The sequence below is a fragment of the Pseudophryne corroboree genome, chromosome 1, assembly GCF_028390025.1.
Source record: "Pseudophryne corroboree isolate aPseCor3 chromosome 1, aPseCor3.hap2, whole genome shotgun sequence".
Taxonomy (NCBI): Eukaryota; Metazoa; Chordata; class Amphibia; order Anura; family Myobatrachidae; genus Pseudophryne; species Pseudophryne corroboree.
The window spans coordinates 881,490,666-881,508,673 of NC_086444.1; the positions used below are offsets into that span (position 1 = coordinate 881,490,666).

Genomic DNA, 18,008 nt, shown 5'->3' on the forward strand with positions numbered 1-18,008 from the left:
GATTTGTGATTGCCAGCACCTGTTTTGAACAAGTTAATGGATAAGAAAGGTGTTTCACCACAGGTGATGGCAAACATACATTAAGAGGGAAGTCCAAGAACAGAGCATTCTGTCCCTCTTGGAGAAGGTCATGTTGGGAGGTATGCTGGTTACTTGCCTGAGGTTCCCTTTTATCCCACTCTGGCCAGCAATGATTGGAGAGCAGCATCAGCTGACTGATGCAGAGGCTGTGGTTGGAGAATTTGCAGTCAGCTTATCACAGATGCCCTGGCGGCACCCAGTGTCTGGAATGACAGCACTGAATATGGGGAGACTGACAGCTTGAACACCTGACATCCACAGATTAGTACACCATCGTGCAGGTAAGAGCGTTGAGCAAAATACCGATCCCTGACACCCACATTTAATGAACAACATCATATTTATGCCTTTGTTAAAATCATAATAACCAAACATAGTCAGCCATTCACATAGGTAGAGGAAATAAAAATGAGGCTTCAAGGATCAGCTCTTTAAATATCACATAATTGTTCCAGATATTAAAAATATATATTTCCAGCTTCTTATAAACATAGCTAAATCTGTTAATTTCATATGGTTTAATTAACGTAATAGAAACATATACAGTACATTAGAGCTGCAGAATGTAAGATAGTGCAGATATCACTTATTACAAATATAATATATAATTTATATAATTATTATATATAAATATATAATTTAATATAATATATACACATGCATAGACATCACCAATTACACACATACACATACATACATACATACATACATACATACATACATACATTGGAGCTGCAGAACATAAGATAGGGTAGACATAATTTATTCATTTATTACACACACACACCAGAGGCGTCACCAGGTGTAGTGATACCCGGACACCCGGAGCGCACCCTTGATATGCCAGCATGCTGGAGGCGTGCTCTCGGCAAAAAGGAGGTGTGGGCCGCCACTCCGGGGGTCGTGCCCAGCATCTCCGGAGATGCAGGGTTTTTCTTGGCTGCCCCCGGAGACTGTCTGCAGCGCTGTTGGCTCCTCTTCTATGACAGGAGCCGGGTGCTGTAGCAGAACTTCACACCGCAGCACCTGGCTCCTGTCATTGCGGAGGAGCCCACAGATTGGTGTCACCCCTTCTAGACGTCACACCTGGGTGCCGGCCGCACCCCCCGCACCAAGCTTGTGACGCCACAGACACACACTACACACACACACAGTGCTCACACATAAATAGACATCACCGATTACAAACACCCACAGATGTATACTATATACCAAAATGTGTATGTGTGTGTATACTGTTTGTACAGTATAAATTTAAAACTCAACAACATCTGCCACACCCTCCGAGTACCATCCCAGAAGGATATCTCATCCACATTGATGAGGTCCAATACAATTAGCGCATCCTAAATTTATGAATATGGCCAACAGGCACAGGCTAAGGGAGTCTGAAAACTACTGTATGTATAAAATAAGGCTGGGCTTGCACACCTCCTCCAACCTCCACTCCACCTCCCTAAGCACAAGGTGTCACAAGGGCAGAATGTGTCTCAGTTTGCATAGCTGAGGAGCTAAAAATACTTTTTGGTGCACAGTCACAGATGAAAAAAAATGGTGGCCAGAAAAACACACAGTTTGCATTCATGTTTATTTTGCCTGAACCCCTAAGTATGCCTCCTAATTACCTCCAATTAATTAATACAATTTTGTAACTATTTATAAACAGCAATGCTTTATTAATTTTAAAAATACACTTGGATTATAAGTAAATTATTGAAGTCTTTGAAGTTATCCTAAAAGAAACATTGTTTTTTGTTTTAATGCTTGCTTTGTTTAATCTCTGCAGTTACATATAAACTACATTTTATTAGCCAGTTCTCCAGAACCTCCCCCCGGAGACATTCCATTTCACACACAGGGAGGACAGCTTAAAGTAAACGAGTTAACAAAACACTATGTAAATGAAGGGCTCATGTCAGCTTTGGATGGGAGAAGGGACTCAGAGAGAGGTTCCTAGTAATGTTTGTGAAAGGGATTGCGAGCGACTCAGCCCAAGGTACAGATACACAGTATACAATATACAGTAATACTGTTTGTGCGACAGAGACGCTCCTTAAGTTCATAATGCAAACCAATTTATTTTGTCTATATTCTATTGAATGTAGTGCTCCTAAATGTGTGTGACTGCTTATAATGTACGCTATTGTTGGTGTTCATAATGCAAATGAGAACGCCCATAGCTAATCTGCTCAGCACCCCCTGGTATCTTGCATGTTACCCCGAATAAGAAGCACCCCGAATAAGATACTACCCCGAAAATTATGCTTGGCGCTAGAAGCAGTGGCATCACAATGGGGGTGCAGAGGGTGCGGACCGCACCCCGGGTGTCACCTGCCAAAGGCTTATACCAAAGTGCCGGCGCCTCTTCAGTGACAGGCGCTAGGTGCTGCACTGTGATATTATGTGCAGCACCCAGCTCCTGCCACTGTGCAAGAGCCAGCACCGCACACACACTGGTCCCGGGCGCAGCAGCAACCCCCAGGACACCCGGAGCAACAAAATGGAGGCCACCCCCCCTACCCATTAGACCACACCCCTAACTGCGAGGCCATGCCCCCTTTTGAGGCTTTGCTGGGCGCACTGCATTACCCCCTCCCCCTCCTCTGCTCCGGGTGTCACCTGTGACAGTGCTGCCTCTGGGTGGAAGCACTGTCTTGACACAGTGTGTGTTGCAGTTGTACAGCACTGTACAGTACGTGTACTGAATATTCTGTAGTACCATATCCATCCGCTGCTATTCAGAAATGTTTTTATTAATGGAACAAATGTCACCGTGCAGTTAAGCAGTGGAATTTCAAGCTAGGCATCCTCTTGCGCCACAGTACGCGTAGTACGCCTTAGTACGCCTTAATGTGCCATTTCTATAGCTCGACCAGGCTTCGGGTTAGGTGCAACTGCAGCAACGAGGAGTGTGGCTACATCTGTAGTTACAAATCTATTTTATTAAACAATAAATGTTGTATTGGAAACAAATATAAAGAATACCACAATTTATACAGTTTATACAGTTGAGGGTATTCTTGAAACAAAGTATGCCAATATTAAAAGTTTCTCATATCCTTACCTATTAATAAGCACTTCACTGTAAATCATTTCCATACATTCACTATAATACTAATTCAAATCTTTTTTTTTTTTGTTTTAAAGTGTCAGCGTGTTATGAAGTGTTGAACATTGAGCAGATCATATCACATAGAAATGATGAACAAAAACTTGAATAAAGGCAGCCCTGCCCAAATGAACTTACAAATGAACCAATTAACTGGCTAAATATTTGTTTCCCCAAAACTGCTCAAAAATTGATTTTTAATTTTATTAAGAAAATATTTTTTTCAAATGCATTTTAATATGGTATTCCCCACCCTCTCCCTCATGTGTGTGTACTGTAGTAACAGTATTTACAGCCCCTCCAGTGGCAATAGATCACCAGATGTATTGCCCTCACCCCACCCTTCTAGTGGTAATAGATCCCAAGTGGTATTACCCTCCTACCCCGTAGAGGTAATAGATCTCCAGTAGTATCTATTACTGTCCACCAGATCCCCATTATGGCATTACGACTTCTATTTGTCAATCTACAGTATATATGTATAATACCCCCAGGAGCAAATAAACCTTTATGACGCAATATCCACCACCTACCCCCCAGTAGTAGTTCTGCATCCCTAACTTGCAGTAAACTAAGAGCATATGCTGATGATAAAGGGTACTCTTCAACAGATAGAATATGTACAGCTCTGCATATGGACTCTGTATGCACAGCTGTACACATACTCGTTTCTATGTAATTTCCACCCATTTTGCCTCGCACTGGCTATATATTCTCTTAAATATCTTAAATAATGCATGTTTTGTTCTAAATGAGAAACCAGCTTACATAATGAATTCAAACTTATTATAGACAAACTATTCTTACACTTTTATAATGCCATAAAAAATACACAATTAATCTTAGTATGCAATTAAAATTATTTTATTGGCCTGTCATCTATTATAATGTAAATCCTCATTTGTATATACTCAGCGTGCAGCTACAGTAGCTATGCTAGTAAATCTCATTCTGCAAGCCATCAAATATTAGAGACACAGCGAGCTCCAATCAGTTTAATGTGATGATATAGTAGAGACTGGTTTTATATAATCCTTTATTAAATACAGCTAGTAGTGCATCTTTATGGTGTATATATATATATATATATATATATATATATATATATATATCTCAATTGTTTGTAAAAGCTATTTAACCTGGTTTCTCATTTGTTAGGGTAAATGTTTGATCATATTCATATATGAGATTAGGAGGTTGTTGCAGAGTAAAAAGTGAATCAGCCATGTCTACTTCTGCATTATGTACATGGAAATAAATGCGTATTCTCACCCATAGGCAAAATTGAGCAATTTTTTTGTGGCGCTTTCACTCTCCTGTCAGATTATGCTTTGCTATGGGTCATCACAATCTCTGTACACTTGCAAAAGAATGTACCTGGAAATGTACATTTTTGTTTACATTCAACTTTCAGTATGTATAGCTGGCATTTCCATCTACATGGCCTCCCTGGACTTTGCCTACGTCAGAAAGACCCATTATGGTCACGTTACACTTCCTCTGTCACTTATGGTTGCACTAAATATTTTTTATATCATTGGTAGCTAATATTTGTTCTGTTCATATATCACATTCATTTTGGATTTTTAGGATTTGGCACAGTACCATAATAGAGAACAATAACTTTTTTATTTTTTTATTATTACTTTTATTTCATGTATTTGAACCTACTGTGCTTTTTTCTGGCTCTGGGAATTTATTGATTACAGGTACAGTGCTACTTGTTGACTCTGCATTTAGTAATTGCAGGGACAGCCTTGGTATCTGGACACAATAAATGGCAAGCTGAGTGCATAATATAACAAATAAATGTATCATTATGTACTGAAATCATAACTAGCATGTAAACAAAAATGTCAACACAATCACTTTTGCCTAGCATGGGTTTTTTTTTCTAGCATGAATATAACAGCAAAGGCATTTACTATGTGGAGAAATGGCTATTATCAAACTAGAGCAGCATGTAAGCATGAGGCAAAATAGTATAGCAATTCTGATGCTGAATAGATGAACCCAATGCACCTTGTTTTGCAAAGCAGTTTAAAAACAAATTGTTCCCTTGCAGAGCTTGATGATTAAAATGAGACAATGGAATGGAGATTGTACATATTTAAGGGTGGTCCTCGCTGTGTTAAGTGATCATTTTACAGAGAAATATCTCAAGCTGGCAGAGATTGAGTCTAGTCCAATGCTTTTACTCTTTGCAAACCTAGGTACGCATGTAGTTTGCAGAAATTTATTCCATGTGTGGAGAGTACAAATAGGTGCAACGTCAGGACAATTTTCAATACACATTGAGGGGCTCATTTAGTATTGGACATATATCTGCTTTTCTATGACACCAGTTTGTACTGCACATGCACACAGAGAAGAGTAAGCAAACATTTTTGTCATGTGTCATCCATGTTTTCCACTTATGACCTCCTACTGTGCATGTGTAGAGGTGGCAAGGAAGAGAATGGGAAGACAATGTATGTTAAGTCAATGGTAGGCTGACATAACTGTTTCTCATACAGATGTGGTCTCAGGCACAGGTACACCTGTTAGGAGGCATATCTCTTGTGGGTGCTAGAGGTCTGGTTCATATACTGTCCACATGGTAATATCAGCAGCACTACCTAGCCTTCTCTGATTGGCTGTTTGCAGACTGTCCTCCAGCTTAAATCACATATTTCAGTAGCTGTGACCGGACGGTCCCGTACAAAAGCCCTCACCGCTTTAATGTCCCGTCCCCAGTACACAGAATTGATGTTTAGGTCACACGAGACCTAGCCACATAGGGGATTCCCGCTTACCGTCAGTAACCACTTGTTACTGACTCCACCCACTGCGCCGTGGGGGGGTTTATGCTGCCACCACCAAACTCCTAACATGCCGTGGCGTTTGGAACCATGGTTCTGCTCTGTATGTGCCGACACGCTGCCTTACCATACCTGTGTGCTGTTGACGAATCCCCACTAGTCGCTTGACTAGGCCTCTACCGGTAGCTGGCGGAAGGCGGAACTTGGGGAAGTTGGGTGCTCCCTGGACAGCTGGAGAACAGGGCTATGTTTGGCATAACCCTGTTGGTCACAAGATGAAGTGGTCGTTTTTAGGCAGAAGATCTTTATTTGCCCAAATACAGCCTTCAAAAAGTCTCAGCAATACAGCAAGATGTTACAGCAGAATCAAAATGGTATAATACACTTTTCATGGGGCAACTGCCCTCCTTTTATCCTACTCCAACACACAATACCACAGGGGGTAAGTCCGCCCTGTGGTTTACAACCAATCAATGTTTACCCATGGGCTGTCAATGCCTTGGTCACATGCACAACTACCATTGTCCTCTATGGACAGTGGGGAGTGGTCACTCTCCTTTGACCGTCCCATCCTGGAGGATCAGGATATGCCCCGATGCCGTTCAGTCTAGGTTGGGGGAAATGTTCCCGCCTAAACTGACTTCCAGAAACCTGCCCGGGACCTAGCTCACCAGCTGTAGCCTGGATTCGGGCTCCAGAGCTGGGCAGCCTGTCAGGGTTTCCTGGCCATTACGGGTGATCCCTATGGAGCTCCAGAAAACCACTCAGCTTGTTTCAAAGCTGAGCTTCTCCTCTCTCTTCCAATGCCACTTTCAAGTTTGAGGCTGGAAGAGAAAGCATTCCGTTTTGGGGGAAAAGGTCTGGGAGGATCCATTAGCCTGCACAGCCATCGATTTCCCCCTCCTGGGACACACAACCAAGTAAGTGCATTTTACCTTAAATACATTACATTTAAACACATGTGTTTCCCTTTAAATATACACTGAGCCTGTGCCCTGCACAGGCTCCACATACCTAGGCACTGCAGTGCCTCACAACACACTATATTTTTTTTTTACATTTAAAACAATGTTTTTTTGCTGTGCCCAGCGCTCAGCGCTGGGCTCCCCTAGCCCTGCAGCCTGGCTGCTAGGGCTCTCTGTCAGTGCTGGAGGTAAGGGGCTGACTTCCCCCATCCTCCAGCCTGCCTGTGCAACGCCTGCCACTGGGGTCCAGGGAGCTGGCTCTCCCTGTCCCCCCAGTGCGGCACTCACTTCGTGGCCTCGCCGCACGGTGCGGCGCACCCCCCTGATCTGAAGCCCGGCGGCTCAGGATGCTTGTCCCGGCCACCGCAGCTGTGTTCCTTGCAGCACTGAGGTGTCGGGAGCGTAGCTCCCAGACCCCAGCACTCACGATCCTGCTCACCCCCACCGCTAGGGAGCTGGCTAGCCCGGTCCCCCATGAGCGGCGCACTCTGGTGCCCTCACCGCGCAGGAAGCCGGGTAGCACAGTCCCCTGTGTGTGGTGCTTAACTCTGTGGCCTCGCCGCAGCGTCCGGCTGTGATCCGGGCTGCGGCGCACCTCCCCTGCTGTCCAGCAGACTGGGACGTTCATCCCGGCTGCCGCGGCTGGCCACCTCCGATGGGCTGAGGCACCAGGAACAGAGCTCCCGACCCCCCCAGTGGTGGCACACACAGAGAGCACTGCAGCGGGAGCGGATCTCCCGCCTGCAGCGGCTCTCCCTTCTCCGTAGCACTGAGGTGTCGAGAGCGTAGCTCCCGGACCTCAGCACACAACGCACCCGCCGAACAGGGGGACGGATAGCCTGGTCCCCCGGCGGGCAGTGCAGCGGCTCTCCACTCTCCCCCAGCATGCAAACACAGCACAGCGCACTGGGGGGGCTCCCTCACTGCCGCGGGACCGGAGAGGACCGGGACCGCGGCACACATTTAAAAATACATTTGTAAAACATTTTAAACACCCAGTGCCTAGCGCCCTATACATTTACAGATGGTGCCTAGCGCCAGCATACATTTAAAATTGGCGCCAAGCACCCATTTTCCTTGAATATGGTGCCGGGCACTGAGGGTTAACCCCTTCATTGCCGCGGCAGCCATTATCCATGTGACTGAGGGCTCTCTCCGGCCACAGTAGCAATTACCAATAGCACACAAACATCCATACAGGATTGGACTGTCCCACAGTGGTACTGGTAAAACCCCGGTGGTCCCCACTGCTTGGGGCACCAACACCTCCTCCTCTAGGTACCAGGTTCCACACTGTGCACTTAAATTGTATATTATACATATGTTACCTTATACTGCACAGGATTATGGTGTATTTTCTACAGTGCATTGCTGTTACTAATCTGGTACATTATCAGGCATGCATTAATAGTATTTCATATATTTATCACGGGCCCAAACCATACGCTCTCTAATGGTTAGCCAAACCTCTGTGGCGGCTGGCAACACCCCCTCTGGAGACTAACCACACCCCTAAACATAGGTCCTTACTACTGTATTCGCCCGTTTGGCCCTTTATACCCCAGACCGACACTGCATCCATATCTAAAGAATCCATTGAGTGCTTATAAATGACCTACCATGGATTACTGTAATTCTTTTGCCTTCCATTTTATAATCACATTGGGATTATAAATAAAATTACAGTTTTGAAGCTATCTCACAAAAGCAATGTAATATTTGCTTTCTCCCACTGCTGTGGCTACACATAATAAGTAAAGATTATTAGCTAAACTCCAGAAAGAATAATACATCTGATGTTTTGAAGGAGTAAATGCATTACAGAAAGAAAAAATAATAACAGTGTTTCTGCTGTGTAAACTGCTGACCTCACTAAGTATGAAAATACTGACAACTTTCTGCATACTTAATAATCAATTAGCAATCTGGGGTGAGTCATTTCCATACATTCACAATGAATAAATGGCAGCTTTGAGTACTTAACATGGCATATACATGTATCATTAGTTTTTGAAAACACAGCTAATAGTTGACACCAGATGCAAAATGCCTACATTGTGTCTTTTCCCTGGCACCATATAACTATAAAACAGCAAAGATATTTATTATGTTAATAAATGGAAGGCGCCAAATGAGATCAGCTTGTAGTAATAAGATAACATGGCGTTCAGATGAAAGTGTGCTAATACTGAATAATAAAGTGAGAAAAATGAAGAAAAATAAATAAATTAATACATACAAATGATCACATTGACATCTGAGATTTTACACAATGCCGACATTAGGGAAGGCTACAGGGGGAGGGTTAGGGTTAGGCTTTGTACACAGTGGGGGTTATTAAGGTTTGTTTGCAAACCAAAAAAGTAAGCAATTAGGCAAAACCATGTAACACTAAAGGTGGGGCAGATGCAACATGTGCAGAGAGATTTAGATTTGGGTGGGTTATATTGTTTCTGTGCATGGTAATAACTGCCTGCTTATTTTCTACACTGCAATTTAGATGGAACGCACCCAACTCAAATTTTAATCTCTCTGCACGTTACATCTGCCCCACCTGCAGTGCAACATGGTTTTGCCCAAGTGCTTACTTTTTGGTTTGCTAACAAACCTGAATAAGGTCCAGTATGCAATGTCGTTTGAACAGTCGACAAATGACATATTACATAGTGCTTCTGTGTGTACAGAAGATATGTCTGTGAATAATGTCATTCATAGACAAATCAGGTTGCCCCTGCAGCACAGCCAATATAGCTTGCAGATAGATCGATACATCTGAATGCGTATATAGCTGACCCACCAACTGGCAGCAGAAACCAATGAATATGATGTCACAAGTGGGTGGACATATTCAAATGAGTCTGCTGCCAGACATATACATTTTTTAAGTGTGTATGCACAAGATAATTTGTGCATAAACCTTACCAACTGTTAAGGTCGGCACTTTAGAACGTTGAACATGATGGTAAATCAGCATGTTTGAAGTTACAAAAATGGACAGTGTTAAAATGCTGTAAATCACATTATTAATATGTTGGCATGATGGGTTCAACAGTATGCTCGTTGTGATTGTCATCATTTTAAATATCAAACTCATATATCCAAATCAATAAATAAAACTTAATTGGTTCAGCTTAACAAATGTTATTCATTTATTTATTTATGAACAGTTCCTTATATAACACAGCATATTCCATTGCGCTTTACAATTGGAACAAAATGAAGAGAACAAAACTGGGTAATAACAGACATAGAGGTAGGAAGACCCTTCTCGCAAGCTTAACAAATCAACCACTTGTTCATAATTATCAAATTTGGTAATGTATCTGCTCATATTCCTATCTTCTGGCTCTTATATTTCTAATAGTGTGTATGATTTTCTACAGTATCATACATCTTTACCATTTTACAACCACTTAGACTACTAATACCCCTTTCAGACCACCTGAGGTGGGTCGCACCAGGGAGCCTGACACGGGAGGTCTCAGTGTGTGACCCGCCTCAGGCGCCAGGATGCTCCTGACTGCAACCTGGCATATTGCCGGGTTGGTGATGTCAGCGGTGATGCAGTGGGGGCGGCGCTTGGAGATCACATGATCTCCAAGCAACGCCCATACACACATTGAATGGGAAATGGGTTGCATCAACTCGGATCCCGTTCACACCGCACAGCGAGCCGGGTTGAACACGAGTTCAACCCTGCTTGTGACCAGTGTTGAAATACCGAGTCACTCAACCCGGTCTTTCAACCTTGGCACCTTTCAGAACGCACCTGAACACGAGTTCATACGTGGAAAAAAACACACTGCCCTTCTCTTACCAAAAGAAACTGCTATGTACTTTGCAAGATTACAAGTGCTCTGTCTTTAAATTAAAAGGTGCAGGTCCTCATTCAGTAATTATAGTGCGAGCACAGAAGATCCTCAGGCTATTTAGGACTGCAGTTTACCTCCATATCCTACTGTAAATCCATAGGACCATGAGAAATCTGTACAAAAAAGGAAAAGGAGGGGGCGCTTCATTGAGCATGAAAACATTTATTTACAGACATCGACAAGTTTCGTCAACCAGTCAGGACGTGGCTTGGTTGACGCGACTAGCACCACGTGATCCTCCTCCCCGTGGACTGTGGTTTCAAGTCCCAGCGTGCTATGGTCTGGTGACGGGTGGCAGCGCAGTTTACAGGTCCCGGCAGCTGCAGTGGTGGTTGGAGAGACACTCATGTGGTATTAAGCCCACAATGTTTATTTATATGGTACAAACAACTATCTGCAAGTGATTATAAAACTGTGTGAATAAACATTTTCATGCACGATAGAGCTCACCCTCTTTTTCCTTTATTGACAGGTATATATGTATATATATATATTTATTGATGATTTTCAAGGACAAGGTTTTGTGGGAACAAAAAAAATGGGTTACCAGGTATAAATATCAGATTTTTGCAATTGTGGTTGCTAGCTGTAACTGCAAACATTAGGTCTAATTTGAAGATATTTATGTGACCACCATCCATTTCTTAAGTAATGTAATAATATGAGTCATATCAGTGCTCTGGAGCAATACCTGGCCTAATACTGTAGTACTAGGGCTTATTGAGAGGCATGCAAGAAGTTATTGTTCTCTAGGTGAGGACTCTGGGACAGTTTGAAACTCAGTTATCTAGCCCAGTGCAGTACACGTGCCACTTACGCCACTTGATAAGGTTGCCAAAATAGAGTATCTGGGATTTATAGTTTTCCTCTGGGTTCTAACTATAGCCATGGCAATGAAGGGAGGTGCAGGGTACTTGCAATATTCTGCTAGTTGTGCTCTGGAGAAAATGTACCTTTCCACTTACAGAACTTACCATGTGAGAGGAAGGTTGTGGGGATATGATGGTAGATGGCACTTTCTGCAGACTTTTCAAGATAAGTGCATATTAATTATGTAATAGAGTGCAGAACTCTGTCCATTGTGTTTATGTAATGTGAAACACAACTACATATGGAGTAGATCTCTCTCAGTTATATATGTTTACACCATTATGACAGTATTTTAAAATTCAATTCACTCATTCCATAAAAGAATATATGGGCATGCTTAGTGGCATAAGCTTGACTGTACTGTTTATATACATATCCTTGCTAAAGCTGTACAATCCTTATGTATCATAATTCTCCGTCTAAGCACCCTGCCAGGTAATCAATAAACATGCCCTGCAAAGCTGCTTAACCAGTATATGGCACTAACATAAGGGATGCTCTGAAGCAAATGCCAGATAACAAAGGGGGAAATGTACTAAGCAGTGATAAAAGTTGAGAAGTGAGCCAGTGAAGTTGCCCATGGCAACCAAGCAGCATTGACGTAAGTATAATTTGCATACTATCAAAGTATACAGAGCAGCTGATTGGTTGCAATGAGCAACTTCTCAACTGGCTCACTTCTCCACTTTTATCACTGCTTAGTAGATCTCCCTGCTCTGATGAAGCCCCAGGAGGGGTGAAATTCATTAGATCATTGGTACAAGCTAACAACCCACTTCATTTCCCGCTGCACTGGGAAGAATAACCCATACCACACTACGCGGTGAAACCCTCTGCACAAGCTGGACCAGACACCTCTTGGTGAACTATATCGGAAGGGCAAACAGAGGAGAGCGGCATCAGGGAGCTAGGACGCTTCTCCTGGAGTAATGGGAAATCCACCCATCCTATTCACATACTGCCATACCCCAAGCCAATAGTCCAGACCAGAGACTTTCTGGGTATTATTCCCGGAAGGGATCCAGTGCTTATAAGGAAGGACACTCTGAACCACAACATTTGCCACAAGGTTCTGAACAACCTGTGGGAATATCACATTTAACCTCTTACCGGTAAGACGCCTGAGCGGGACGCAGCTTCATTCATTTTTTGATTACTACATTTTTACTATTACCGTACAATTTTTTTTACTATCTCATTAAGGGACAGATTTATTAAGCTCGGTGAAGTGATAAATTGGAAGGTGATAAAGGACCAGCCAGTCAGCTCCTAACTGTCATTTTTCAAACCCAGCCTGTGACATGGTAGTTAGGATCTGATTGGCTGGTCCTTTATCACCTTCCACTTTATCACTTCACCAAGCTTAATAAATCTGCCCCTAAATACCATTTGCATGGTTTAAGGGACATTTATAATAAGGACAGAAACATTTGTGCATCCTCTCCACTGCTATATATGTGTATTTTAATTATAAATAATTTCATATTGTATATGTATTTATGCACTATGTCTCAAAATCAATAACTGAATGAATAATCGAGGCAAAGATGGGAATTTAGACATTCCACTAACCCTACTGGTGGAAAAGAATATATTTATACTTTATTTTATAAATGCAATTTGAGGTCTATTCTGTCCTCACAGTAGGATCTTCACCTGTGTAACACTATATAGAAAATATTTTGACAAGCCGAAACAAGAGAACAGTAACAGGAAACTGCTACTATTTATCAAATAAGAAAGCAATCACAGGAAAACTCCTTATATATTCTGTTTTGTTTATTCTGTTTTTATATTTCATTTAATTTATTTTATTTTATTTTAGTATATAGCTTTCACAACAAAAGCGATACCTTTTAAGAAAATTGAGTAAATCTTCTTTTAAAGATAAGAGTATGTAATTGTCATAATAGTTCCTATATAAAAAAGCACTCTCTGCATCTTTTCACATCCTCCCCAAAGTCTCTTAAACTTGGCCCTTATTCTGGCATCAAATGAATAGTCATCATGAGCAATAAAGGGTATAATTGTATTATAACTGTACCCATTTCTGCGGTATACGGCAAGCATTGGATAATCTTCAATGGAGCTGATGCATCTTGTGTACTTTACTCAAACAACATATGAAGTGCCTACAGTTCAACTGCAAACTGTACCTACAGTAGATCTCACTGTATAAATGGGACCATTACAGGCAGTCATTAGTACTCATTAAGTCCTAAACCACTCATAGAACCTGACCCTTAGATCCTGTCTGTTATATAGACCACTGAAGATTGTACAAGAAATAGACAAAATATAGTATTAGAATTAAAGTGGGTGACAGCTTAAAAGTAAACAAAAATATATGGAGGTAGACAATGAATGAATGTCACAAAAGATTACTTTTGTGTTCTTAGCTCTATTACATGACTGTATATTTACAGGTGGAACACTTTTATTTCAGACGTATTGCTCCAACAGGTGCTTAAAGTGAATAAGAAGCTTGAATCATACCAAGCTATGAGTGCACATCATTGTTTCTTAATGACAGTGTGGTGCTGCTAGAGGTTTGAGAAGTGCACTGAATGACAGGTACTTGTCAAGACCATATTTATCTCAAAGAACTGTATAGTATCTCAATATGAAATTGCAATTACTGTATTCTCACTATTTTAGCAGATTTCAAAGCCCTAGATTTAAGGTTTTACACATGCAGATACTAATCTTTACACCAGGCATTCCCAACCTCAGTCCTTAAGGCACACCAACAGCATAGGTTTTAATGATATCCATGCTTCAGCACAGATGTTAAATCCAAATAACTGAGGTACTAATTAAGTCACCTCTGCTCAAGCATGGAAATAACTAAAACATGGACTGTTTGCCTTCAAGACAGAGGCTGGGAATGCATGCTTAAACAGTAGCACCAATGGCTGTATGTGTTTAGTTATTGTCACTATATTTTTGTTCTTCATCTATCACAGATCTGGTAATGTACAAGACAGTTCACTGAAGAAATAAAACACTTTAAAACCTAAAATATACTTATAAACTTGATTAAATATATAAATGTTCAGCTTTTTGAGAAAATGCCTAGGTACCCCGGGAAATGCAATGCATGCATAATAAAGAACTTATATTTTAGCGAAAAGAAACTTTAACAAGTCCGGCTAGCAATATACTGCTTTAAGTTATATTATATATGTTGTTATGTATAAAGCAACTTGGCAATACATTGCTTTACAAAATACAGTACTTTCCCACTTATAAATATATCTATAGTTTTGTTATGAAAACCATTCTCCACATTTGTTATGGCAACAGTGACCTCAGTTGGCTTTAGGAAGTTACTGCACACTAATAAGTAACAATATTTTTACGTTGTTCAAGTATTTTAATACATATTCCTAAAGTGTGATAGCTAGCAATGAAATTCCAATAACACATAGGTTAATAAATAGTTAAAAATACAGCACCCTGGTAACCAACAGGCAATACAATTTTAATAATTAAATTGAACATACAAACATATTTTATAATGTTATTTCATTTGCTTTGAGGTCTTCATTAGGACTACTACTAAGCTTTAATAGTAACAGAACATTAGTTCTGTGTTGTAATCACAGTCATTAGTTTTCAAACAAATAAAATAGTAGCAATACTCAATTACTGCAGTGCGGAAATAACACAAAGTCTATGAATTTATCAAGCTTTCAATAAAATAGTGGAAAACTTGTACGTGCAAAGTATCTATAGACTATTTTAAATAAATACGGAAATTAATTAGTGGCCTCCACTACAATATGCACAATACAAAGCAAAATTGAAACCCATACTGCTGATGTGTCATTGAAAGGTTAGTGGGTACGCAACCTTAGTTCTGAAATGTTTTTCAAAGCAATCCAGGCTTTAAGAACTGGGCAAGAACAATTTGCTTCTGTTTGAGTTGATAAATTGTATTGATTAAATCAATGTGAATGTGAAATACAATTGCTATGCCTTAATGCTCATAGAACTAAAACAACTATAAATGAACAATCTTTGTGAGCCTGTTTTCTATAAGAATTTACCTTACTGAGATTATTCAAGGCAGATTTCTTGGTGAAAGGTTAAGAAGTAAGGGGGAGGAAAGGACTTAAACTGATAACTATAAAAAAAATATATATTTTCCAAGCAAAGTCAAACACTTAGAAAGCATCAAACATAAAACTACAGTACACTCTCTGCTGAACTATAAACTGAATTCTTTTACATGGATTCTTAATGAAACTTGGGAAATGAGCACTGACAGAAATGACAATGCTGGCATACAGTAACTTTGCCTAGATGAGAAACTGCAGTGCAATACACCAGTTCATCAACGTAAAAGTTAATTTTACATTACAGTAAAAAAAAAAAAGTTTTTCAATTAACTTTCCATAGCCAGGTCTGTGTAAATAGCAAGGGCCATACATTGTGACTACAGGAAAGGCATATTCAATATTAGCATAGAAAATTGAATTTCTTTGTAAGCATTATATTCCTAGGGTGGTACTGTACAATGGAAGATCTACTACATAGATCTATTCAGAAGTGGGATTGGAAAGTTTTTACAAGGCATAGGAATATTCACTAAAATATCAATCTGGAGTATTAATAAATTAGCTATTTACAGGTTCATTAAATGTTCCTGTAAATCAAATTGCCAGCTGTTTCTTTAGGGATTCACTTGGCTATCTTGAGATTTACACGTTTCTTTTCTGTTCTATGTGATGTCTATAATGTAACTATGTACATATCTTATTACAGTAACAGATTTGCCTTTGCATGGAACACAGAATACAGTATGTACAGTGTGAAACATTGCGAGTCACACACCGCTGGTCCGGTTAAGGCGAAGAGCACTTTAGCAGTTCTGCAAGGTACAAACCTCTCTACCTAATGACCCTGTATACTGTAGGTCACAGGATGAAATGAGCATTCAAGGACAGAAGCACCAAATACAGTACTACAACACAAGGAACGCACAACAGCAAAGAGTCTATTAGGTATCGGCGATGTGGAACACTGAAGCTAGGGCATTAAATATATAACCTGTCAGCCGATAGGGATGTTTTAATCGGTGCAAGTACTTTCGTAGATCATTCTGCAGTTATCATAAGAAGAGCTTTCACTGTTTTATTTATAAAATAGCACGTTGAAATACCAAATACAAAGCTCTTGCACTTACCTGGAAAAGAGGGCGGATCAGATAGGTATTGGCAGCAGGAATCGGCTCACAGCTGGAGGCTTTGATAGCAGATAACGCTCTGAAAGTCTCCTAAAATGCAGCTGAGATGTCTCTAGGGAGGAAGCTGTAGGACCTGCAGGAAGATACTTCCCAGCAGCAGAGGGAGCAGGTGCTACCGCCAGCGGAGGAGCTGGAGCAGAAGCTGCTGCTGTCACCCAGCTAGAAGCAGACAGTAAGGGCAGAGCGGATAACCACGCTGTGTCCTCCCCTCTATTTGTTGTAGCTTGTGGAACTGCTGCTGCTGATGACAATATCACGTCACAGGGTTGTAAAGAGTCGGACGGATTGATGTTGCGCCCACTACTGCACCTCCCCTTATAATTAGGGTTCTGCCGGTACAAGGATCTTACATTTAGCAGCATTCTGTAGGCGAGAGATCTGCCAAACTGTCTGATCGCAATACAAAAAGGTGTCATGTTTCTTTCATTCTAATGTTTCAGATTATAAAGTACAATCCGTGATCTGGATGCCAGGTCTGAGAAAGAAGAAACGCTCAATGGATAACTACTGGAGAATACAAAGTATTCGCTGAAAGTCAGAGAACACTGTTAAAGGCACGTTTTAAGCAGTGTATTTCTGGTGATTGTTCTGCCTCTGTATACAGTCAGCTTCCTAGTGCAGTGCTTGGCTCACATTATCATATAACAGACTTATTACAAATACATTTGACTATCTGAACTCTGTAAAGCAGAAATGTATGATACTGCAGGGAATAGGGAGACAGGAGTCTCCGAATATGAAATCATATTTTTACTGTGAACATCTACTATACTCTATCGATCTATCTAGCTATCTATCTCTCGATCTAATATATATATATATATATATATATATATATATATATATATGTGTAAAAGAAAATATCTCTGAGGAGTGCTCTTACTTAATGGATATTCCAATGAATTTATGGATATGAACTGATGATGCTTTGTTAGTACCTTGTATACACATACACCCAAATACTAAAAAAACTATTTTTTATTTTTAAATTGCAAATAACATATTCAAGAATACATTTTCATAATCATTTCTAACAAGAAATGTCAACTGCTTAAAAAC

The 18,008-nt window shown here is 40.8% G+C and overlaps 1 protein-coding gene across 1 annotated transcript in view; it reads right to left on the reverse strand.

Moving 5' to 3' along the window:
* Positions 1-17,526, reverse strand: part of NPFFR2 (neuropeptide FF receptor 2) — a 353,963-nt gene extending 336,437 nt beyond the window's left edge. The window contains exon 1 of the mRNA XM_063941531.1: positions 16,890-17,526. The gene's annotated coding sequence lies outside the window, so the exon portion shown is untranslated. The remainder of the gene's footprint in view (positions 1-16,889) is intronic.
* Between the last annotated feature and the right edge of the window lie 482 nt (positions 17,527-18,008).